At 38.9% G+C, this 27124-nt stretch overlaps 1 protein-coding gene across 6 annotated transcripts in view; it reads right to left on the bottom strand.

Moving 5' to 3' along the window:
- atp2b2 (ATPase plasma membrane Ca2+ transporting 2) overlaps positions 1-27124 on the bottom strand; it is a 604494-nt gene that overhangs the window by 267697 nt on the left and 309673 nt on the right. The window contains exon 1 of one of the 6 annotated variants that reach the window (XM_052017137.1): positions 128-247. The exons of the other annotated variants lie outside the window; for them this stretch is intronic. The gene's annotated coding sequence lies outside the window, so the exon portion shown is untranslated. Of the gene's footprint in view, positions 1-127; positions 248-27124 lie in introns of those variants that run through there. 6 annotated transcript variants of the gene reach the window in all.

Raw genomic sequence — 27124 nt, 5'->3', positions numbered from 1 at the left:
GTGCCTCAATACACACCCTCTAGTTGAAATATACCACTGCACTTACAAAACAAGTTGCCAAGGGTTGAATGCAGCGCCGAATCAATTTCTGATTTAAGTACCCTTTCAGATTGATGAAATACAATACCTTAATATTTATAGCATGGTCACATCCTTTGAAACACATTTTCCGCAGCTAAGGTATCACTACAGCTTGCAGAAAATATATCATTGTAATCGAATTTAGACATGAGGAATAAGTTACATTATACATTATTTATGTCATCATGCCATGTATCCGAGAAGGTCACCTAAAGGAAGTAGGGACAGCCGGGTGCCCGGCTTCAAACTCACAGCAGCAGCACCAGATGGTACCACAGGGATCAGGTTCTCTTCATGCTTTAACTGTAAGTTTCATCCTTTCAAGAGCCCTATCCATGTTCTAATCACCAATCTGGCAGAAACTACTGAACATTTTGTCAACTCTGAGAAAGGTCATTTAATAAAGGCTTTTGCAAGCTGCTCCACCGCCCTCCCACAGGTCTCCAGCATCATAAAATACTTGGGTACATTGCAAGTGCCATATAAAACTCCCAATCAAGTAACACTCATATTCATTAGAATGAGTTTTTTTTTCCTCCCTATATCACTTCTCGAGGAAAGCTCCCATCAACCAGCAATTTTGGTGAGAGACGTGAAATTGGGTGGAGGGGTTTGGTATTTTATCATTCTTGAAGGACACATGATCCAAATGGCAAGATTCCCTGAAAAAGAAAGGTGCACAAACATACCAATATATATGGCAGGCAATTAACTTCCCCGTCAATTTTTCTGGGACTCAGTCCATTATATTGCGTGTTCATTTGTTTTCCATCTTTCAATATTGACTGCCTGTTCAAGTTAATTCTTTGGCCTGGGTTTCATCCACACTTCAGATTCTACTTTTGTTTGTGGCAATTAAAATCACAGAAAGAATCACAAATTATTTATGACATGGAAGGAAGCCATTTGGCCCATTGTGTTTGCGCCAGTCAAAAAAGCTACCCAGTTGAATCCTACCTTCCAGCACTTGATCTGTGGTTCTGCAGGTCATGCAAACACTTTCAAACTGTGCCGAGGGTTTCTGCTTCTACCTGCCTTTCAGGCAGAGAGCTCCAGATCCTTTGGTTAAAAATATTTCCTCGTCTTCCCTCTAATCCTTCAACCATTTATTATAAATCTATGCTCCTTGGTTTTGGATCCCCTCTGCTAAGGAAAATATCAGAAGGCTGTATTTACTCTGTTTAGACCTCAAAACTTGTCACACCTCAGTTAATTTTTTTTTATTTACAGCAATGGTAACAGGCCCTTCCGGCCCAATGAGTCCACGCCGCCCATTTTAAACCCAATTAACCTACCCATACATTTTTGCAATGTGGGAGGAAACCCACGCAGACACAGGAGAACGTACAAACTCCTTTCAGACAGCGACGGGAATCGAACCCCGATCGCTGGCGCTGTAATAGCGTCACGCTAACCGCTACGCTACCGTGCTGCCCAAAACTTCCCCTCAGCCTCTTGTGTAATTCTTATTCCATCACAAGAAGTGGATGCTGTTAGCAAGGCCAGCACTTACTGTCTATCCCCATTACCCCCCACCCCTTGAACTAAGGAGGCAGTAAGAGTCGACACATTGGTGCTCTATATGGTGGACCAAGTTATAATGGCATTTTATTCCTTGAAAAGACATTGGAGAACCAAATGGGTTTTACAACAATCCACTAGTTTCATATTATTGTCATTAGTTTTATTTTTAAATTGCAGATTTATTTAATTTCTTGCATTTAAATTCTTCATCCACCATGTAGAATTTAAACTTGCGTCTCTGGATCAATGGTCCAGAACACTGGCTGCTAGTCCTGTAACTTAACCATGATACCACTACAAAGAAAACAAGATCTTATCCAATCTGTCCTCAAATCCAACATGTTCCAGTCCCGGCAACATGAAATGCAACTCTGCTGTGGGACAAGATGTTGGGGTCCAGACAACCCTGCAACTATCACCATGGTAATCCCAGCCTCAACCAATCAATTGTCCCTTTGGGGCATTCCTTTTGTCCCATCCATACTTCCCACTATCTTCTCGATAACTTAAAACTGTTTTGTTTTAAATCTCTTTCTAGTTTTTCGACCCTAAACATTCTTTTTTTGTCTTTCCACAAGTAGTGCCTCACCTTCTGAGGGTTTCCAGCATTTTGTGTTTTTATTTCTGATTCCAGCATTTGCAATTTTTAAAAAAAATTTCATCCTCTGCAACTTCTTATCTGTTAAGTAATATTGTGATCAGAAGTGCATGTAGTACTCAAGCAGTGCCCTAACTACTGTTGAATACAAATCTCCCTGGTCTTTATTTTCCATGCCAAAATAAAGTCAAACAACCCATGTGCCTTTTAAACCACTTTATCACCCGATCCTGCTACCTTTAAGGATTTACTCTCTATCTGTTGCTACCTTTAAGGATTTACTCTCTATCTGTTGCTACCTTTAAGGATTTACTCTCTATCTGTTGCTACCTTTAAGGATTTACTCTCTATCTGTTCCTTGGCACTCCTCAGCATCCACCCTTTTCTTGTGTATTCCCTTGCATAGTTGCACCTCACCCAGTGCAATACTTCCTCCGAACTGAATTCCATCTGTCACTTTTCTATCCCACAAATAATGCATTGGTATTCTATAACACGAGCAAATTCATACCCTTCCATTCTACAGCAGTCTGAACCTTTCCTCTTCACTCACAACCACATGGTCAAATTATATGCAAATTTTTATTTTCAATCATACTCCCACCATTTAAGTACACAAAAAGCAAAGGATTGTTCACTGAGCCCTGTGGAACCAGTGAATCATTACATTGTGTTTGCCACCACTGAGCCAACATGTCATTTATGGCAGTCCCATGGGCTTTTATTTTCTCTGTACTTTGACTTACTCTCTTGTCTGCCCTCTCATTCACTTTCCATTCCCATTTCAGTTTACTTTCACATATAATACAGATACGTTTAAAATAATTAGAATCCCCAATTGTTTGGAAAAAGCAACAATTTGTAATTAGTACTCTGGCTGAAGTCACTTGGAAGAAAAGTGAATTGAACACACCTTGAATACTCCAATTTAGCAACTACTATGCAAAAGTAATTTGACCAGTTTTACCAGCAAAAAAAAGACTTTTCACATTTGGGACAAGATGCCCAAATGACTCCTCTCATTTACTCCAAAGACAGTAGTGAAAGGCCTTTCTAACTAGACTCGGAATTGCAAGCTGAACACCAAAACTTCCTGAAAGCTTCAAATTATGAAACAGAGCAAATTGAAACATAGGCATTCCGAAAAATGATGTAAATCAGTCTGCATAATGTGCCATATGTAGCACAACCTGAATTAATATGAAGGCTCTGGTATTGGGAAAATAATAAGAAATATATTCCACATGGCAAAGTTTTCAATTGAGCAGAAGAACAGGGAGATCCAGAAAATTAGATACACAGGTTTTTAAAAAGCAAGAAAACGAAGTAGTATTAACTACATAAGAATCAATGACAAATCATCATCACTCCATTTACACCTCCAGGCCAAATATAGACAGATGTGTAGCTGCATGGGTTGGGAACAGCCCCTGCTCTGGAAAAGAGGCCTGGAAAGGTATAACTGCGAAGTTTCATCTAAACCTTCAAGGTCAGTTTTCCACATATTCTGGCCAAAAGTCAGGGGCAGATGATACATTATTACTGCATGGATATTGACTACGAGACCTAGCCAGGGCAGATTCAGTAGCCATGCGCATTCCACAGGTTTCATTCAAATCAGGAAGGGTAGCTGAGTCTGCAAAAAGGGGGTGGGGGGGAGGGGAGACGACTTCTTCTCTATGAGCATCTGGAATGTTGCTCTGGATTCAAAGAAAATAAAAATTAACTGTTATTTATGGCCTTTTTGGAGTTCAATCCATTCTGTTGCCAATTTGCATTGATGGGAAACTATAATTTTCTGCACAGGCCTCCAAGTTAAAACTGAACTGGGTCCTGATGACATCATTAAGATCTGATCAATCTCAGGCAGCCGAGAGTAACTGGTCTCTGCCACCTGTTCAGTTGGGCATCTTTAAACTGGGAACTGTTCCTAGGGTAGGTAAATCAACTGAAGGGTTTAAATGCCCTGTTTTTAAACAGGCACATCAGGTTAATATCACCACCTAGAAATTATTGATAAGAATACAAACTGAACATTGTGTACTGTTTGGAACACCCTATCATAATACAGATAACAAATCCATAGGAAAGAAGCAACATATTTTCCCAATTCCCTTGGACAAAAACAGCCATGAAATAATATTGTTATTATACCTGAAAATTAGGGCTCCATTCAACGAAATTAAGGTGGGTATGAGGTCTATCAGAAGCTTTCAAAATCTTGAAAGCTTTTGAAGGGTAAACTGCAAAAGATTACTATAACTGATCAGTGGAACTGAGTGGTAATTTAGCAATTGTACCAGGAAAAGAAGTCAAAGTCTTTCCATGCAGATAGTTATTAAAATTAGGAATAAATTTCCACAAGTAGTTGTTGAAGTTGAGTCAATAAAAAGCATATGAAGAAGTGTCCAAGGGAAAGAACAGAGAAGGAAAACTAGAGTAGGAATAAGCAGTTCTGAAGTGGAGCCAAGAACAGGGCAGGCACAACAAACCATCCATCTTCTTCCAGCGATAAAATGTCAAAGAATCTAGAATACTTACAGTTAAATGTGTAAATTCTGAAGCAGTAGATAAGGTATAATAACCACAAATTGCTTTATTAATAAATGCATTACCTTTGATTAATGAGCAACAATATTACAACTACAAAAGAATGCCATCAACACATTGCAGCAAGTTGGCCAGATCCATAGTCTAAAATACATCCATCTTCAGCTCTGCACTTGTGCCTTACCAGAAGCAATGTTAGATATTGTCAAAAGTGAGAATTGAAGCTTTCATAAATATATGAAAAATTTCCAACCATTTCATAATGTCCCCCTTCACTTGTTCATTCCCATGTTAGAAAAATGCTCAGTTAAAATCTTGTATTTGTATTGGAGAAAAAAAACTCAGAGGGGGATTTGTGGCATTATTATTTCATACTATTTCTTTATTATCCAGAGCAGCTTTCATGAAGTTAAGTGTACAGTATTACAAAATTAGTCAGTAGATCACTTGAATAAATAGTAACTGCCACATGAAATTAAAAAAAGAAATATAAAATCTCAGATAGAAAAAATTGAAACTGACAAGAACAAGGAAGAGATAGCCCCTCTGCAATGAATCTGCCCTTCCCCCATATCGAACTGAGACCAAGCCAGCAATTGAGCTCGGCAGCTGATAACTGCATTTTTGTTCAATGTCCGACAGAAATATGAATGAAATCCAGCCCATAAAATTCATTCAGGCTTTCAGACAAACTGAACACATACTCAGTCACTTGTCTGCCTTCGAGTCTAAATTTCTCCCACAATTCATAATGATGGCTTCCACACACACGGAACCATAGCCAATCAAAAAGCGACTTAAAGAGATTATTGACCAGTAGTCAGGAAAGCAAATTCAATGCTAGTCTCACATATTACAGCTGACAAAGTTGAATGAATCATATCCTTAAAACTACACATACACAAACATAATACATTTAAGTCACCACTTTTGTGAGGCTAAGGAGTCACTAAAGCTGAATAAGCAGAAGTTCTCAGCTGATGGCGAGGGGTGTTCTCTTCTATCGGCAAGGTTGTGGAGTGCTAAAAAGTTGTTTTATTGGGCCATTTAAACACAGTGAAGAATGCCAATTAAGAACATTTAACAGCATAATGGTCATCACTCCTGCACATACTCTTTCTACCTAGTGCTGCTGCTGCAGAATTCCAATGACCCAGGTTCAACCCTGACCTTGGGGGCTGTTTGTGCGGAGCTTGCATATTCACCCTGTGACCACCCAAGTTTCCTCAGGTGTTCCAATTTCCTCCCACAACCCAACTGTGTACTAGCAGGTTAAATGGCTACTGTAAATTGCTGATAGTGTAGCTAAGTAGCAGGAGAAAAAGGTGAGGTGATGTCACATATGAGAAAAAAGGTTGGGGGGGGGGGAATAAGAGAGGGAATGGGAGGTATGCTCTGGGAGCCAGCTTGAACTCGATGTGCCCAATGGCTTCCTTCTGTGTCACAGGGAAATACGAGACCACGTGGTATTTATTCCTTTTATTAAGCAGCATAGCTACAGGAAGAGCTTTATTAAGGGTATGATGGTTAAAATGAAAAATCCTGCTAAACACTTGAATATACATGAGATGAAAGAATAGGAGAATAGAAACCAATATTAAATTAATTGCAGATTCTGAACAATAGCATAACAAACCTGAAGCCATTTACAATGTACAAAATATTATGCAAGGCTGTTGGCAAATTGCTAACAGCAAGCTTCCCAATCCAAAAATATCTCTATGGCACTAAGAGGAAATAATATGGTCCAAAACATACCAATCCAATATCGCATTCCAATTACGTTGCAAAATGAAGAAATAATTCATTCATTTACATCACTGTACAGTAGCTCATTCCATGAAGTTACCCAACAGTTTTACTGGCTAGTTTCTCCAGTGGTATTCCATTGATCCCTGTAACAGGATATTGCTTTGCTGGATCAGGTATCTGATTAATTCTTGTCAGTTGTTAACTGCTTTGGTGCTATGAAGTCCACCCATAACATAAACAGTACAGGCTCCACAGAATTAAAGGCATGAGAGTATTGCAGAAGGAAGTTCTGCAATCTAAATCAGCAGGGGAAGCAAACTACAGCAAAAAGCAAGGATCTCACTACTGTTCACTCTTCAGAACAATGATGTTGAGGATGCTTATTTGGAAACAATAGGCTGGTTTTACATTAAGCTATAAAACCTGAGAGATTGGTTGATAAATTGTTGCTCAGAAATTTAAAAAAGATTAGATAACCAACAATATAATTTGAGATATTTTTTCTTACCATGTTCCTTTTGCTGCTTTGTGTAGATACATCCTATGATTAATCAATCCATAGGAGAATTTAAATAACAATCTGAGAGCACTTTGATTTGTTTTTCACATAATTTGTGCACAGTTAGAAACAGATATGGTTGCATAACATAAGAAAAAGGGATACTCAATGATTTTCATAAACTACCTGCAAGAAGATCATGCTTGGCCTTGGGAACACACATCACAGAAAATTTAAAAAGCCTGGAGCTCCTTGATAAAACTGATATGAGCTGCTGTGAAGTGCAGGTAACATTTCTAGAAAAACATGATAAAGAAGTACATATTGCAACTCATTCAGAAGACGTTGGAAGAAAAGATTTAGAAGGTGGAATTCAAATGGCTGTATCATGTGATATTCCACTGCAAAGTAAGTATATTTTTTTCACCAATAATAGACTACACATTGTTTGACCTCTTCACCTAGATTCTAGTTTCCAACACAGAAAAGACTGCAGCTTCTATTCCAACATGAAAAATGTCATTAAGTCAATGTTCTAAGTTTCTAAATCATTTATCATAATTTTCTTCATTCATGTTCAATATAAACTGCATTCCAGAAAATAAAAAGGAAAATTTTCACCCCATATCATGAAGTTTATAATAGTGTACAAAATTCTTCTCCATCCCATATATTTACAGCAATAAAACCAATGGCCTTCTGTTGCAGAATCATATGCTTTTATAACATAACTCATACCAGCATTGATGCATCGTATTTTGTCAAGTGTTTGCTTGTAAAAATTCCTGGTTATAACTCATAATTCATATTTATGAACTGGCACAAATCTACATGTAAAAAATGGCAAGACCAAAAGAACAAAAGTGAAACTCTGTGTTGGAAATAATGATAGGAACAATTCAATAGCCGTACTGCACTCTCAGTTGGAACTCAGGGAAATCTCCATAATTAAAAGAGGGACAAGACCAAATGACCAAGAAGAAAGACAAAGAAATAAGAAATAATCAATTTAGAAACAGCATTCAAAACAATAAATAGAATGAAGATAAATAAACATTGGATGAAAAACTGATGAAAAATTAAATGAGTTTCCACTCACCTTGCCAAATTTTAAATTTCAAATGTATAAGAACCAACCCAATGGTTTAGAGGGTATGTATTCTAAACCAAATATTCCACAATGATTTAAATCAACTGTTCTTATGCTAAAATGCACTAAGCCTGGTTCATTCACATTTCCTGAACTTGGTAAACTATATTAGCTTTTTGTCATCAGTGCAATGAACTTTGAATTCTCATCCTTGTCTTAAATCAGTCTCTGGTCTGGTTCCTCTTATTTCTATAACCTCATTCACATCCCTCTGCAACTGGATCCTCAACTTCCTTTTCAGCAGACCACAGTCAGTGTGGATCTGTAGCAACATCTCTTCCTTGCTAACAATTAACACAGGCGTGCTTAGCCGACTGCTCTACTCTCTCTACACTCATGACCGTGTGGCTAGGCACAGCTCAAATGCCATCTATAGATTCGTCAATGACTCCACTGTTGTTGGCAGAATCTCAGACGGCAATGAGGAAGTGTACAGGAGTGAGACAGATCGCTGGTTGAGTGGTGTCGCAACAACAACCTTGCACTCAACGTCAGCAAGACCAAGGAATTGATTGTGGACTTCAGGAAGGGGAAGTCAGGAGAACACACACCAGTCCTCACTGAGGGGTCAGTGGTGGAAAGGTTGAGCAGCTTCAAGTTCCTGGGTGTCAACATCTCAGAGGATCTATCCTGGGCCCAGCACATTGATACAATCATGAAGAAGGCACTCCAGCGGCTCTACTTCATTCGGAGTTTGAGGAGATTTGGTATATCACCAAAGACTCTTGCAAATTTCTACAGATGTAGAGTGGAGAGCATTCTGACTGGTTGCATCACTGCCTGGTATGGGGGCTCCAATGCGCAGGATCGAAAGAGGCTGCAGAGGGTTGTAGGGTCGGCCAGCTCCATCACGGATACAACCCTCCCTGCCATCAAGGACATCTTCAAGAGGTGGTGCCTCAAGAAGGTGGCATACATTATTAAGGACCCTCACCATCCGGGACATGCCCTCTTCACATTGCTACCATCAGAGAATAGGTATAGGAGCCTGAAGACCCAAATTCAACGTTTCAGGAACACCTTCTTCCCCCTGCCATCAGACTTCTGAACGGTCCATGAAGACTACCTCGTTATCCCTATTTTGCACTAGTTATTTATTTTGGTAATTTATAGTAATTTTTGTGTCTTTATGTCTTTGCACTGTACTGCTGCCACAAAACAACAAATTTCACGGCATATGTCAGCGATAATAAACCTGACTTCAATCCTTCAAATCTCTGAAAATACTGCATTCCTTAACTTTGTTATATTGTGTACGCCCAATTTCCTTTCACCACCAGTGGTGGCCCTACCTTCGATTTTCAAGAATTCAACCTGGAGCATTCTTTTGATGTATATTGCTGCTTCACCTCTATTAGTATGTTCATTTAAACCCACCTCTTTGACAAAGCTTTTAGACATCTATCGGAACACCTTTTTTGGCTTAATGCCGATTTTTTTCCCTAAATAGTTTCCTCCAAAGAACATTTTAGAACAATAAATATGTTATATAAATTTGAGCTGTCATTGATTCTTAGCACAGCACGAAGTTAGCTGATCTCAGTTCCAACAGTGGAGATTCCAAAATTTGATTCAGTACCCAAGTTAGTGGGGTGGACCCAGGTCAACCTACAGTCAGCCAGGTTTCCTATTCCGATTGCTATTCTGGATCAACATTTACTATACTAACATTTGCTAATAACAGGATTAGACTTAATTATGATGAGCTTCACATCATACTAGCGCAAGTATATCAAGGCTCTTAAGTACAGGTTCAGCACTTGTTCGCATGTGTTGAAGTGTACACTTGGTGGTGCAGCTGCCTCATAGATTCAGTGACCCAGGTTCGATTCTGAACTCCAGTGCTTTCCATGTGGAGTTCACATGTTCTCTGTGACCACATGGTTTCTCACTGGTTCTCTGATTTCCTCCAGAATCATTCAAGACAACAGGGCTGTGACATGATACTTATTATTAAATTTCCATGTTAAGTTTTCAACCCTCTCCCTTGGTACTGTATTCTCACTTTGCTTTCACTGGTTAAGCTTCAAGCAGTTTGAAAACCTGCACATACTGAATTAAGGTTTCAAACTCTGATTAAAAATACTCTAAAAGAACTATTAACATAGTGAAATTGGCAACCCAGGTCTCCAAAGTGGGTTGCTTGCGTGTTCAAGTCAACAGAGTAGAGGTAGGTTCCCAAAAAGTTGTCATTTTCAGCTGATTTGATCTCTGACCAACTCTCCTACCTATCCTTTCCCTCACAGAAATTTAAATGTCGATCTCGCTGCCCACTTTTGAGGAGCTAGAGCAAGTTTAAAGTGGAAAAAAATCATTTACTGCCTTTGTAAATTTTTTTTAAAAGTTAGTTGGATAATAGTGAAGAAAACCAAGTACAATTTCTTCAGTAGTGTCCAATGACGTTTTAGGAAAATGCTCCAGAAGTTTTCTCTGCAGTCATTCACATGAAGGAGTGGCATCATCACCTTTATGTCGTGATGCTTCCCAGAAAACAGCTCTCAGAGCCTTCACAAATGGCTAAATGAATGATTGTAAAGAGGATAATTGGAGTGCAAGGCATTATATACATTATGGTGGATACATATTCTGCAGTAATTTTTGTATGGCAATTAGATAAATAATTGAACACGAAGAAAAAAGCAAGGACATGATGGAATTACAGAAGAGTGGGACAAACTGGATTTTCCTTCAGGAGAACTAGCATTGACTCAGTCGACTGAATGTAAAATCATTGCTGATGGATCCAGTGCTAATGTTTTATGGTCTAGAGGTGCACACTGGGAATAGGTTAGAGGAAATAAAAGGCTAATATCCAAGAACTTGAGTAAAAATTAAATAAACTGCTGGAAGAGCTCAGTAGGTCAAGTAGCATCTGTGAAGGCAAAAGGATGATTGAGGTTTGGAACTGAGACACTGTATCGGGGCCAACTGAGTTCTTCCAGCAATTTATTTATTTTTTGCTCCTGATTCCAGCATCTGAAGTCTCTTGTGTACCTAAGAACTTGGTCTGGTATGTTCCCTTGAACCATTCTGTTCCCTTGAACCATTCTGTCCCCTTGAACCATTCTGTCCCCTTGAACCATTCTGTCCAGGTGAAGATATCAAATACAAAAGGTTGCCAAGCAGCCATTCATTCTTGATTCTGCTCTCCCGCAGTGTGGAATCATGGAATTCTCATATTACTACTGTGTGTGAAGCTCGTTTGACTAACTGGTTAGAGGGGAATTCCCCCGATTTCTTTGCCCTTCTGTATTTCCCAAGAAGTTGCATAGCTATGGACCAAGTAATCAACATGTGGTTATATTGTTTCTGCACTGGGTGCTTTTGATTACTCACATGTCGTTTCTACCTTTCAGATAAAACGAATAAATAAAGAGTTGACATAATGGTGAAAATAACAGGTTGTATTTGGAATGACAGTAAGGAGATTGGGGGCTTCACAGAGTAAAATGTCCGAGCAAAACACTCACCTGCCACTAATTTATACAAAATATCAGAAACTCAGTGCAAATTTAGCCAGATTCACGAACTGCTATATAATCAGCAGGTAAAGAATCAAAAGAATTCTGTTGAAGCAATGAGGAAATAATGGGGCTACCAGGATAATATATACATGTGGTCTGAACAATAAGCAAAGAATTTACCATGGATAAATGTAAGGTCTTTTCCCACCAGGGCAGCAATGGCCAAAACCAGAGGACATCCGTTTCAGGTGAGTGGAGGAAAGTTTAGGGGAGATGTCAGAGGCGGGCTTTTTACACAGAGTGGTGGGTGCCTGGAATGTCCTGCGGGGTGGTGGTAGAGGCTGATACAATAGGAACATTTAAAAGACTCTTAAGATAGGCACATGGATGTAAGAAAAACAGAGGGTATATAGGAGGGAAGGGTTAGATTGATCATGGAGTAGGTTTACATACATAGGTTGGCACAACATTGTGGGCCGAAGGGACCATACTGTGCTGTACTGTTCTATGTTTGAAGGCTTACATCTCAAGCGAAAAGTTCAAAACCCACAGAGTTTTGAATAAATTATTTTTTTTCTTAAAACCACAGGGCATAAAGAATGGAAATTGGCTTTTACAAGCTATTTCTTCAGGTTATAGGAAGAACACTCCAGAGTTTTATTTGCTGTGGAAAATTGTTAATTATTCCTATGAAACAATAGGACAATTTATGTCATTCTGCCCAAATGATTTCTTGAAAGCTAGACAAATGCTCATTTCCAGTTTGATTAAATGGCTGCACGACATCAATGGATTCGCTCAGGAGGGAGTCAACTTTTGCAATGTTTCAAGGCAAAGTGGTTTTGTTCGTTTGTCAGCTTTATTTCTGTTTTTACAATCTATATCCAGTTAACAGCTGTCTAAATGAGAACAATTCAATCTAATTCCCATTATTCTGGGATATTTCCAAAGAAGTGTTGAGCTGAACATACTTCAAAGTATGTGTGTGCAAATAAGCAAGTGGGGAGAGAAGGATAGCTGGAAGAAGTCATTGGACAATCTGCACAAATTTACTGTTTTTTTAAAAACAGATTATCAGATAAATTTTACTTCTATGGAACTGGATGCATGAGAAAACAATGTGGTTACCCTCCCCTCCCCCCTCAATGTGGAAGTGATCTATACAAGAGAACTCAGATTTTTGGGGGTTTTTTTGTATCTAAAGGACACTGCAGACAATTGGGCATGTCACTCTTCTGTAACCAGTACTTGTGTGCAGACTCTGTGGGTTGATAAACAGGCATACTTGGTATGACAGAAATGAAGAGAATATCAAAGGGCATATGATTTCCACCCAATGCTGCAGCCAATCCAGCAAATATTTCAACAGTGACAGCATAAACCATTGAAAACTAAACATCTTCTTGGACCTTGAATAAACAAACAAGCTTTGGTTATCTTTCCTCTCTCCACCAATGTCACTTGGCCTGTTGCTGTACTTTATTACCCTCTCATATTTTTGTTTCAGATTTCCAGTATCCAGAGTACTGTGCTTTTGTAGTTTTAATGAGAGTTTCTATGGTTCATAATAGAAGTTGGGTTTTGCCTAATTAGCACAAAATGGCTGGTTGCAACTTCAGTGCATATATTATCATTCCACATTTTGTTTCTTCATGAGAGTGAAAACTGCCTTATTGACCAAAGAGGCCAGTTACACATTTGATGTTATTACATCACAAGATGAGATACTACACAAATTGATTTAGAACAAACATATGCGGCTCTCCTGGTTCAAAAATAAAAGGTACGTTAAGCTTTTTGTTGTACCAAATTCAACAATCTTATGCATCCATGATGTTTTGCAAATCCCAAACTTCAATGGATCACAATCAGAGTCTGTGAATACAGTCTACCAGCGATATTTTTTAATACAAGTAGAAACTAGCAGTTAGCACCCATTGGAACTCATCTAAATATAGCAGGATAGCAGTAAAATTTCTTCATTGAACTTAGGTTTCTTACTATATACACCACCTCAACTCAGAACTTAATGCCAGGAACAGAAAATCCTCCCTCTTCTGCAAGTTAAGCAAAAGAGAATTCTGGACTGTCAGTATCTGACTGAAGGTCAGATGGGTTAAGGCCTTAATGGAGGCCTTTTCACAAAATTGAGATGTCTTATAGTTCTGACTGGTAAGATTCCTTAGAGTACTGACAAATGTGATCCTTTACTGACAAATGTGATCCTTTACTGACAAACCTGCAGAATACAGAAACTGAAATAGGCCATTAAGTGCATCAAACATTCATCATTCGATTAGATCATGCTGTTTTGTCGCTCAACACCGTTTACTTCCCTTTGCTACAGATCCCTCGATACTCTCCCCTAATAAAAATCTAATCAACCTCATTCTTGAAAATTTCAATTGATCCAAGATCCACAGCCTTTCGGAGAATCCCAGATTTCTACAACCCTTGATGAGAAATCATTTTTGATTTCAGCCTTAACAGGTATGCCTCCAATTTTAAGATTATGCCCTTTAGTTCTCGATTCACCACCAGTGTTTTCCTGTATCAAGCTTATCAATTTCTCTTATAAATGTTAAACCATAAGATCATCCCTCACTTTTCTATGCTTCACAGAATACCAGCCATGTTTATGCAAACGGCCCCTAATTTAACAATCTTAAGCCCAGGTATCATTCTGGGGAACCTAGACTGAATTATTACAGGCACGTCATGTACCTTAATATCTTAAAAGCCCTTTTCCATCATTTAGTACTAGCCACCATGGAGAATAGAGCATAATGCAGTAGTTATAAGGCTTTCAAGAGGCAAGTTGCATCTGACAAATTAAATGGTTTACTTTCAGGAAATTACAATGTACATTAGTGGGGGGAAATATCAGGTATATATTCTTTCTCAAAAGCCACTAGATAATTGCATACAAGGATTGTTGATAAATGTAAGACAACATTAAGAGTATGCCTATGTGCATAATTAATTATTTAAAGAAAAAGAATGATTAATAGATTTTTCCCATCCAGGCAGGGGACTGGGTTTGGCTGTGTAAATTTGGAACTTCAGAAGAGTCAGCATTGGAATATTGCCTCCATAACAGAAAGTGAAGGAAACATAATATCTAAATTTCCAGCTGCTTAACTCAAAGGAAATGTGGTGATTTCAGGAGAGCAAGAACATGAACAGGTTAGTAGATTGTCTCAGACTCAACATAAAGCAATGAAATATGATACATTTTGGGAGAAAGAAGAAGAAACGTTCACCGTCTTTTAAATAAAGAACAGAGAGACATAATAGTTCAGACACACAAATCACTTAAAGTGGGAGAGCAAGTATATAAAAAAAGGAAGAAAGCATCTTAAGTAAACATTGCCCCCTTGGAGAATGAAACTGGGGAATTAATAATGGGAATTAACACAGAATTTGATCAAATATTTTATATCTGCCTTCAGGCTAGAAGATATAATAAGTATTCCAATAATAGTAGAAAATCAGAGACAAAAGGAGAGGAAGGAACTTGAAACTATTATTATCACTATTGAAAAAGCAGTCGAACTAATGAGACTAAAGGCTGGCGGGTTCCATGAACCGAATGACCTGCATGCTCCACTTAAGAGAAGTGGATACAGTGATAGTGGCTGTATTGTCTGTGATTTTTCAAATTTCCCTTGGTTCTGGAAAATTCCAGCAGATTAGGCAACCACAAATATAATGCCCTATTCAAGAAAGGTTATCAAGAAGGCAAGTGGAATGTTGGCCTCCATGGCTGGAGGGATTGAATTTAAGAGCAGTGAGGTTATGCTGCAAATGTACAGGGAGCTGGTTAGGCCACACCTGGAATACTGTGTGCAGTTCTGGTCTCCTTACTTGAGGAAAAATATACTGGCATTGGAGGCAGTACAGTACAGGTTGATTCCGGAGATGAGGGGGTTAGCCTATGAGGAGAGATTGAGTCACCTGGGACGAGACTCGCTGGAATTCAGGAGAATGAGATGGGATCTTATAGAAACATGGAAAATTATGTAAGGGATAGATAAGATAGAGGCAGGAAGGTTGTTTCCACCGGTAGACGAGACTAGAACTAGGGGACATAACCACAAGAATCCGGGGAACAGACTTAGGATGGAGATGAGGAGAAACTGAGAGAAATGAATCTGTGGAATTCTCTGCCCAGGGAAGCAATAGAGGCTAACTCATTAAATATAAGACACAGTTAGATAGATTTTTGCATAGTAGGGGAATTAAGGGTTATGGGGAAAGGGCAGGTAGATGGAGCTGAGTCCATGGCCAGATCAGCCATGATCTTATTGAATGGCGGAGCAGGCTCGACAGGCCAGATGGCCTACTCCTGCTCCTATTTCTTATGTTCTTACGAAGGAGAAAAAGCACCCTCCTTGATTGGGAAAATCCTGGAATCCCATAATAAGTGGCAGGACATTTGGAAATTAATTCAATGAAGTGTAGCCAACATGATTTTTTGAAAAGGAAACCATGTTCGATAAATTTACCGGAGATTTTTGAGGATGCAATGAGCAGCATGGATAAAGGGAACCAATGGATGTAGTGTATTTGGATTTCCAAAAAGCACTGACAATTAACAAGTTAATGCGTACAGCAGGAGCTCATGGTACTGGGGATAATATATGAATAGAGGTCTGGTTAACCAACAGAAAACAGAATCAGGATAAGACTTTTTCAGATTGGCAATATGTAACTAATGGGATACCATGGGGATGTAATGGGAACTCAAGTAGGTATATTTTATGTTAATCGACATGCGTGATGGCACCAAGTAGATTATAGCCAAATTTGCTGGCAATGCAAAGATAGGTTGGAAAGCAAGTTGTGAAGAGGACAAAGTGATATTCTAGATTAAACAACTGGGCAAAAAAATTGGAGATGGATTATTATGCGGAGAAATGCAAGATAATCCAGTTTGGCTAGAAAAATATAAAAGAATATTGTTAACACTGAGATAGGGTACAAAGTACTAAAGGATTTGGGTCCTCAAACATGAAAAGAAAGTTTGCATGAAGGCACACTGAGTAATTAGAAAGACAAATGGAACATCGGTCTTTATTGCAAAAGGGAAGGAGTTTAAAGTAGGGAAGTTGTGCAACAACTGCACTGGACCACACCTTGAGTACTGCATACAGCTTTGATCACATTTAATAATGTATATACTTGCACTGGAGGCAATTCAGAAAAGGGTCACTGGGTTGCTTGCTGGAATGAACCAGTTGATAACATGAAGAAAGAGTCGGCAAATTGGGCCCACACTCACAGTTTAGGAGTGTAAAAGGTGATCTTATTAAAGAATGTGAGATTCTGAGAGGGTTTGTCAGGGTAAATGCTGAGAGAATGTTTCTCTCTCATGGGGGAAATCTAGTGTACATTGTTACAGAATAAGGGGTCTGCCATTTATGGCAGAAATAAGGAGAAATTCCTTCTCTCAGAGGACCATAACTTGAAATTCCCATCCCAGAGACCTGACGAGGCCAAATCATTGAATATATTGTATATCTATATCTACACAAAACAGATTTTTGAACTGCAAGGAAATCAAAGGTTATGGGGGTTAATACCTGCTAAATGTAGGCTGGGAATTGTACCAAGCTGAAATTTATTGTGTCTGGACAACACAGTTCTCTGTCATCTTCCTCCCCTTAATACCATCAATTTAATCTAACTTATTTAATGGAGACAGCTTCAATGCTTTTTTTCTTGGACCAATGAAGATGCTACAGCTTTCACACATCGGTCCTAAACTTAATTTTTAACCAATATTGTTGATAAACATTTAATCCATTAGTTAACATATTTTCACATCTGCTACTTCAACAAAGCCACTGCAATTGTCAAATTATGTAATTTGATCTTTCCATTAGCTCTGAATTCAGCTTTTAAAGTCACTTCTAAAGTGGAGTTGTACTTTGAGTATTTCGTTGAAAAATGACCAATTATTGTGTTAATAAAATCATTACTCATATATCAATGTCACTACTAGAGAGTATTTGCTCTGGAAAGTAGGAAGTTTTTCTGATCCAGCAAACAGCATCAGGATTAAATTGTATAGGATGTTCATTGGACTAAGTAAGCATTTTGGGGGGCAAGTAATTGACTGTTTCACAGTACAGGAAATGAAATTCTGACGAGTTACTTGGCTTAAAGTATAAAATAGTTAATTCTGTTCCGATATTGGCTTCAGCTTTTGATTTTTTCCCAGCACAGTGTGTGTAATCCATTGCATTCCTCAAGAGCAATCAGTATCCACCCAGCTGCCTCTCTCATCAGCAGGCACTTTGTTTAATAACCCACATCATGTCCCAAACAGATACATTGTAAGTACTGTGCAGCAGACAGTGCCAATGATTCAATATCAAAGTCTGACATGTTAAAAATACAAACATAATGTATTAACAATGCTTCTGGATTTTGGTTACTCAAGGAACATTTGCCAACATGGACTCGACTCAGATTTGAAAATGTGATGATGTATTGTGCACATTGCATTCTCAAAAAAGGTCGATTTTTGCTCTTGTGAAACTTCAGAATTTAATATTGTAAATAGGGAACGGAGCTGATCCAGTAAATAATAAAGCAAAACATATAAAGATTCCAAATTCTATCTCTGTCAACGGTAGGGATGCTATAAGAAGTCTCTGTATCACTGAGGTCCATCCACAATAAATTTTCATGCTTCCCACTCCCAATCCATGATCTCTCTGCAAATGTTAGAGGACCGAATCAGACTTGGTTGTAGTTCCATCAACCTTGTCAGTGCTTACTGCGAAGACCCACACATCAATAATAGCCACTTCGCAAAGGTCAGGAGGAACCTTACCCAAGCAATGAGTCAATAGTCCAAAAACTGTATGGCAGGATGAGAGAAAGAGGGGAAAATAACAAATAAATATAAAAAACTGAATTAATTCATTCTCAAGGATGGACTCGAACGGTTTGACTTATGGTCCTTCTGGCACAAATGAACAAGTACACTTGATTTGTGTACTCATTTGTATTTAAGCATACAACCTTAATTAACAGATTTACACACTTGCTTTTCTCTTTGACACTTTTAATCAATAAACAAGCCATAAGACAAATGCAGCTATTAAATGTACAGATCTGATGAAGCAATCAGCAGAGCCTCAATAGCCATTTATTTAGTTTTTACCAACACCATCTTGGCAAATGGAAATCCTATATCCTTAAGAACATTTTCAATTCTGTCAAATGAAATCCCTCCATCTGCTCAAATGTATCAGAGTAAATTACTGGAGTTGAGAACAGTCAAACACTTACTTCTGCTATTTTTGTCAGGAAAGTAATCGATGGGAGTGAATGTGCTATTTACACAACAAAACAAGAACATAAATTACAGGAAAACAAAGGTAGTCAGTAGATCAGCTAAAAGGTTAATGGAAGAGAGGATAGTTGACAATTGTGATAATGAGATGAAGAAGGTTTCTTGTTATGTCAGTCAACCATCAAATACTGTACTGGGCCATGGAACAATTCCCCAAGAATAGGAGGTCCTGCAGTAAGATAAGGATATTAAAATAGTCTATGTCATCGGTGTATGTTCATGATACATACAATGCTCAATCAATTGCAATAATTTATGCAGTTTACTCTAAAAGAACAGAATATTGGACAGAGTTTTAACTTTGGGCACCACTGGGGTGTAGCATAGAGGTATTAGGGATAGTCAGCATGGCTTTGTGCCAGGGAGGTCATGTCTTACAAATCTGATTGAGTTTGAGGAGATGACGAAGATGGTCAATGAGGGTAGGGCAGTGGATGTTTGTATCCAAGGACTTTAGTAAACCTTTCAACAAGGTCCCTCATGGTCGGCTGATCCAAAAGATGAAGGCACATAGGATCGATGGAGACTTGGTAGAATGAATTCAAAATTGGCTTGGCCACAGAGAGCAGTGGTGGAGGGGGTTTATTCTGACTGGAAGTCAGTGACCAATGGTGTTCCGCAAGGATCACTGCTGGGACCTCTGTTGTTTGCAGGTGATATATAAATGACTTGGATGAAAATGTAGGCAAGCTGATTAGTAATTTTGCAAATGACACAAAAATTGGCAGTTGTGGATAGTGAGAAAGGTTGTCAAAAGATTCAGCAGGATAATAGACCAGTTGGAAATGTGGACAGAGAAATGGCAGATCCAGTTTAATCTGGAAAGTATACAGTACCCTTAGAAGAACTGATGTATACAGAGATTTTGGAGTGCACGTCTGTACCTCTCTGAATAGTGGTAATATAAGTAGATACAGTGGTAAAGGCTGCAGACAGCTGTCACGAACCAGCAACAAAAGAAACACGCTGAGCATGATTCAGTGTTAAAAACTATTTTATTAATCACTACTTATGATAATACGCAAAATAAAAGTAAAAATGTTAGTATGTTAGAATTCAAAAATGTTAAACCTTGAACGTTAACCCCAAAACTAAACTCTTCCTGTGTGTGTGGCAAAGTCCCAAACTCCAAGCCCAGGAATGGTTCTTAAAGTTCAGTTCAGCAAGCCATAGGTGAAACATAAGCAAAGGCTTCTTCAACAACCACCGTTGTCTGAAGATAAGACGTAGATGTAGAGAACATAGAGAGAGTAATTACGGAATCCAAATGTTCCACGATGGAACCCAATCGACACCTCAGTGTTTACTCGGTAGTGACTTCCTCACCCCGAAAAGCATCCAAATGGTGGTCGTCCACACACAAATACCTGTTTCCTTCTACAGGTCAGCAACAAAGTGAACTCCACCGGATTACTTCCAATTTCCATACATGGATTTCAGTGGCAGACACAGTTATTGTTTCTCATCCATCGATAGAGAAAACTAGCAGGCTGGTGTCTCTCTCCCTTCTCTCTCTTCCTCTTCGACTTCGACTGACTTCTTCAACAACGTCACTATGTCCTTTATCTTCTGTTGACATAAGCACGCCCCACACACACACACACTACTACTCTATCTTAAAGGGACATTCACCGAGTCCGTAACACAGCATACTTGCTTTCATTAGTTGGGATATGGAGTATAAAAGTCAGTAAGTCATGCTGCAGTTGTATAAAACTTTAGTCAGGCCACATTTGGAGTATTGTGTGCAGTTCTGGTCACATCATTACAGGAAGGATGTGGAGGCTTTGGAGATGGTGCAGAAGAGATTCACAAGGATGTTGCCTGACTTTGAGAATATTAGCGATAAACAGAGGTTGGACAAACTTGGATTTTTTTCTCTGGAGCATCAGAGGCTAAGGGATGACCTGATCAATGTTTATAAAATTATGAGAGGTATATACAGGGTAGATAGAGTCTTTTTCCCCAGGATGGAAATGTCAAATGCTAGAGGGCAAAGGTTTAAAGTGAGAGTGGGAAAATTTAAAAGGAGATTTATGTGACAAGTTTTTGTTTACACACAGAGAGTGCGCTGCCAGAGGAGGCAGTGGAAGCAGATACAACAGCAATGTTTAGGAAGCATTTAGACAGGCACATGAACAGGCAGGGAATTGAAGGATATAGACCACCTGCAGTTTAAATTGGCACCATGGGCAGCACAAACACTGTGGGCTGAAGGACCCATTCATGTGCTGTACTCTTCCATGTTCTAAACAAAAATCACATTGGTTTTGAGTTTCTGCATAAACTTACTTGTACACTGCCAAACAAAATCTACCATAAACCAGTGCAATTTGGATTTTTTTTCCCTTTACGATTATTACTTGATATGTTTAAGTGCAGTAACAGTGCAGTTTAATTAACACAATGAAAAATCTGTTTATCACAATAATTGAGCACTGTAATCATACAAACATGTGAATTTTGAGGAGGCTATTCAGCCCCTCAAACCTACTATGCCATGTAATAAGATCATGGCTGATCTGATCACCACCTCCACTTTCTTCACCTAAACTCCTTTCACATTCTGTTTCCCCGAACTTGAGTTATCCCTCTGTATTGCTCTAACACCACCATTAATTGATATTACCTCTCATCTACCATTTTCAATCTTCCCTAAATGTTATGCACCCTTCAATATTCAGGTCCTGATTTATGCTGTCCTGCAACCATGGAACGGCTATCCAATCATACTTGTTTATTTCCACTTGTTTTTTTTTAAAATCCCTTTTGTTTTAAATGCAATATTGCATTCTGATGCAAAACATTTCGTTTTGTAATCTCTAGCCCCATCTTCGTACCCTCTGTCCCTTCCAGTTACAGCCTGTTTATCAGTTCCCATTTTAATACCTTTCTTTCTAGATTTGTTGCTACTCTTTGATTTACTGCATCTTCCCAATCATAATCCCTTGTGCCCACAACTTTGTATACAACACAGAAACATACCCTTTGGTCCACTGAGTTTACACTGACAATCAACTACCCATTTACACAAACCCCATTTTTGTTTAAAACATACCTCACATTCCCATGAATTCCCCCAGACTCTACCACTTGCCGACACACTAGGGACAACTTATAGTGATCAATTAACCTACCAACCTGTATGCCTTTGGGAGAAAACAGGAGCACCCAAAGGAAAGCCATGTTGTCACAGGGAGAACATGCAAACTTCCACAAAGACATCACCCGAGGTCAGGAGTGAACCAGAGCCTCTGGCACTGTGATGTAGCGGCTCTTCTAGCTGTGCCACTTCGCTGTCCTTCATTTTTCTTGATATGCGCTTACTAAAACACTGATCCCAGCACAGTTCAAGTATAGACTGCCCCAAAGCAGCAGAGCACACTTTCCCCAGTACTGATTGATGGCCATGGCTCAAGTTCTGGAATCCACTTCTATCACACCAGATCTTGGACCATGCATTCACTTCTCTCATCTTATTTGTCCCATGCCAATTTGCAGGGGCTTAGGTAATAAACCAGAAATTATCTTTTTGGTTCTGCTTCTTAATCTGGTGTTAAGCTCTTCGTATTGACCATGCAGAACCTCTTCCTTTGCCCCATGTCATTTATCATGTTGATAAATCCTTCCCCTCCTAACAAGTTCCTCTCCAGTCTAGAACAGGTATCCTGAACCGTGGCACCAAGCAGTCAATGCAGATTTCTGGACGCTTGTTCTTTGAGGCAGAGAACAGCATCAGTTTTCCTCATTGTGATGCAGCTACAAACCCTACCTTGTAGTTTGCTCCCATCACCTTAATGGCATCCCGTATCACTGTATCATGGGCAGTTAGATCATCCATCCTGCAGCCCACATTCTCATCTAAATAAGCTGCAAGAACCTCAAACCCATTGGACAAATCACAAAGGCTGGGCTCCTGCATTCTTTGTCCTTTTGCCTGCCTCACTTAAGGCACACTCACCTGACCAAATCAGAAGACCCCATCTTATTGGGTTTGACTGCCTCTTGATACAAAGCATACAGGTAACATTATCCCTCCCTAATGTGTCACAGTATTGGAAGCACACACTCTAGTTTAATGATTCAAAGCCAAAATTCCTCAACTCTCAGACATTTACGGCAGATGTATTTGCCCTGGATCACACTGGTGTCCAGGAGCTCCAACATGCCAGAACCATGACACTTCAGTTGTCCTGCCTTCAGTTATATGCCTCTTATTTATTTCTTACCATCAGTTCTGAACTATTTTAAACAATAGGGAGAGTATAGAGCTTAACCACTCACCAGATACTCATTAAACTGTTAATTTCTTTCCCCAGTTCCCACTTCTATGTTGCAAGCGCACCTACCTGTACTAATAGCTATAGTAGCAATTTGTCAGAAATACTCACCAGTGACTCACCAATAAATGCCTGACTTACACTGACATCATGCTTTCAAACTAATGCCAGTATTGAATTGTTCCTACTGCTCTCACTCACTGTCGCCTCTTACTTAACAAAGTTTCCCTTTTCATCAAAATCCGCACTTCAAGGACTACTGTGCTTTCAGTACCTCACCTTTTTAAAAGCCCAAGCTAAATCACATGGTTTCAATTGACTGGTATCCGTTAGTAACAGGCTTCCCAATTACAATACGGGCACCTCCCAAGGTTACTTGTTAACTTGTTCAAGGTATCTTGTCCACAAGCTTGTGAGAAACCCAATTTTAAGTTTGTGAACCTGACTTTAAAATCTACACATAAACATTTCCTTGCAACATTGCTGTAAAGTAGTCAGTTTCTAGAAAGTTGTTTTAATGCATTTAAAACATGCCTATTTGTGCCTTTTTTTCCCCCAAGAACAATCTTAAGACCCCCAAAGATCAGCTATTGGCTCTGAATTATTAACTTCAGCTATCCAGATGGACTTCAAGACCTGAACATGTTTACTTTTCAGAAATGTTGTCTCAGGATTGGTTTCATAGTAATTTGTGTATTACTGAAAACACCAGATTGTGTTGAGGTGGGCAATTTATTTCAACTGGATTGGTTTGATTATTCTTACAAGTTAGGCTAGGTTAGATGGAAGGTGGATTTTTATCTCCTTTGAAAATGGGAGAAGACGTAAAGGACAGGTTAATGGCTCATGAGGCAAGCATTGATTCATTCTGTGCTGCCAGGAAAGAGAACTGGGCCTGTCTCTGGCTGTGACAGAGATCACAACAGACAAGACGTAGGAACCCTCCAGGTCAAGTCCATGTGATCTTGTGGACAAGCTTTGACCTAAAGTGATCTGAAGGGAATTATCCAGATTTCCTTCTCTCTTTAGCCTGGTTTATTTCTGTCAGGGGATTCTGCAGCTCAGGTTAGGAAGAAGCATTTAAGAAATGTTTGATCTACATTCTTACAAATTCCAAAATAGCCATTTTCACTAGCTAATGATCTTATAAGTGTTTACATAGACTTTTTCAGGTTAGTACTGATGTGCAAAAGCAGGGAAATATTCATCGAGTTTTGAAACCATCTCTTCTTGCCCTTATGTAGCAGTTCCATCTTGATCTTTGATTGGCCTTGATTCCCAGCACTCAGTAGATGGAATGACTTGCCAGGTTCTTTTATTTAACCATCTTCAGTTGCAAGTGATAGCCCAAGGAACAGGATCAGAACTAGGCACGGAAAGCTCTCATGGATAAATAGGCTGCTGGTACTTAGAGTCACATGAAGGATACTAAGATTTCAATGTCCAAAGAGAAGGATGAGAAGTAAAGATAAATGGTGGCTTATAGGGAACACTTTGTCTGATAGACTGACAATGCTTTATGACTCAGCATGTTCTTGGATTCTTAAAATGTCAAGATTAAAAAAACTGCAATATATCTTACAAAAAGCAAAAATGAACTGAACAAAGATTTTCCCCAAGTGCATCCAAACGAAAACAGTAGTATCATCGTCTCAATTCATTCCTCAGTCCACATCAACAGGTCTGCAGCTATTTAGATGGTACAAATGAAACCAGCACCAAAACAAATGGATAGTAGCTGCCTCCCACTATTAACACAATAACTAATGATGTTCCAGGAATAAGTGCCTTCTGTTCTCCTTTCACAGCCACGCAGGTCAGAATTAAACTTGGGTTGCGGGAGCTGTGCTGCAGTAGCAGCACTACCTGCTGCACCACTGTGTCACCCAATGTGTATATTCAACAGTCTGGTGCTCTACTGTTCAGCGCTGTCCATCTGATGTTTAGATTCAGTATACCACCTGGATTCAACTCAGTAAACCCTTTGTTACTGAAGAAATTAATAAAAAGAACTTATAAGAATAGATAAATGGACAGGACAATCAAATCATATTTAGAGATTTGTTTTGCCATTAATAACATTCTATTTTTAGATATTGAAAAATACCTGGTTCTAAATTAATTCAATGTTAAAGTTTCCTTAGTTGACTTTTTCTAGCATCCAGAGTAGTTTTGGTTGTCCAATTTGGTGGAATGGTTTGCTTATTGCAGCATCCATACCCTTTCAAAACTGGCCATTAGACACTGTCATACCATACTTTCAGTAATATGCAGTTACCAGACAGTAAATCAACAATATCCTCATCTCCTATCAATGGCTTTTAATTCACATCAAGACTGATGAACAAATCAGCACAAAACCCACTGCTCCACTCAGTTTCTTTTAAGCAAGAACAATGGTAAGTTGCTTTGAACCAACAAAGTCCAAACCAGCTCCAAAGCAGCATGAACGGTACCATGTAAACAGAGCTATATGTCATGCATTTGCCTATTTCTGTATCAACTGATAATAACCATATGTCAGTCCCAGCAAGACACCTCCATTCATGAGCTCTCAGAATTAAATATTGCCAACTTAAAAGACAAATTGTGGTGCTCTTCAAATTTCATTCTCAAGCAAGGCAACCGATTCCAATATATTTTTTCCACGACAATATTTTATTTGCAGTTCTTTCTCCCAGATGCAGTGAAACTGGGTAAAATTTACCAGGTCTATGTAAAGTATAAAGTTCCCATTATACCTCTGAACATATGAAAACATTAATCAAATCTAACATTGCTTCCTAACAACCTTCATTTATGGTGTTAAACATTGTATACAAAGTGATCCTCAGTAGATGTTCCTTGAAATTCATGTCACTTCATTGCAAAGGTTTGCTGATTTATACTCTGTTTGATGTCTGAATAGATCTGTTTAGAAACATAAATAACTTTCCTTGCAATGAGATTATACAGTGATTGGACCGTCTTATTGGCATGGTCGTTGTAATTCTCCCTCTTCAAGATCTTGGCCACCAAAACAAAAATGCTCACTTGCTGCCAGATTGGACTCAATTTTGATTGCACTGAACAGAGCCAAAGATGTCAGTCTGCATATGTGAGTGTAATGAAATGGCAAGTCCAAAGCCAGTAGTGCCAATCTGCATTGAATCTGTCCAGATAGTGAGATAAAATTAAAGTCCATCTATTACATATTAAACACAACCTTATGTAAAAATAATACAAGCCGATTGCCACTGATGTCCAAAGTTCTTCATAACATATTGGAAGTACTTAAAGTATGGAATGCTCAGATCTCTAGATTTTGAAGTATGACCTCTCTAAATATTAATGTTTTATCTTCTACAATGCTTCCTAAATGTTTTCTGGAAATTTCTAATTCTTTTTAAAATGAAACATGAACCTTAGTCAAGGACCATTGCAAACTGTGTCCTTTGCTGAACTGAAGCTTCAGTTTTAACCTGGCAGGTGAATAAAAAAGCAAACAGGGAGAGGAACAAGTCCAACTGCATCAGGAAAATGTGAGGCTTTGCAGAGACAATTTCCAATCAGTTGGAACTACGCCTGTGCAGACTTGGAGCTTGATGGCAGAACCACCTATCTTTGCTGGCTCCTTTATGTTTAGAATCTACCTTGATGATTATCTTCATGATTTCAGTGATACTAACTGTTCTTCTGCCATGCCCAGCACAAGGGTATGATTAGACTGGAAGAGCAAAGAACTGCCAAAAACAACTTGCAATTTTATTATAGCTTTTTGACATGTCCCAAGACACCTAGCAGGAGCACTAAGTAAGAAAATCTAACACTGAACCACACAAGGAAATATTAGGACAAGTGACCAGAAAGATTTTAAA

Source organism: Pristis pectinata, chromosome 6 (genome assembly GCF_009764475.1).
Source record: "Pristis pectinata isolate sPriPec2 chromosome 6, sPriPec2.1.pri, whole genome shotgun sequence".
NCBI classification, from domain to species: domain Eukaryota; kingdom Metazoa; phylum Chordata; class Chondrichthyes; order Rhinopristiformes; family Pristidae; genus Pristis; species Pristis pectinata.
Note: the sequence above shows the minus strand (reverse complement) of the source record. Positions and strands in the feature narration are given on the sequence as shown.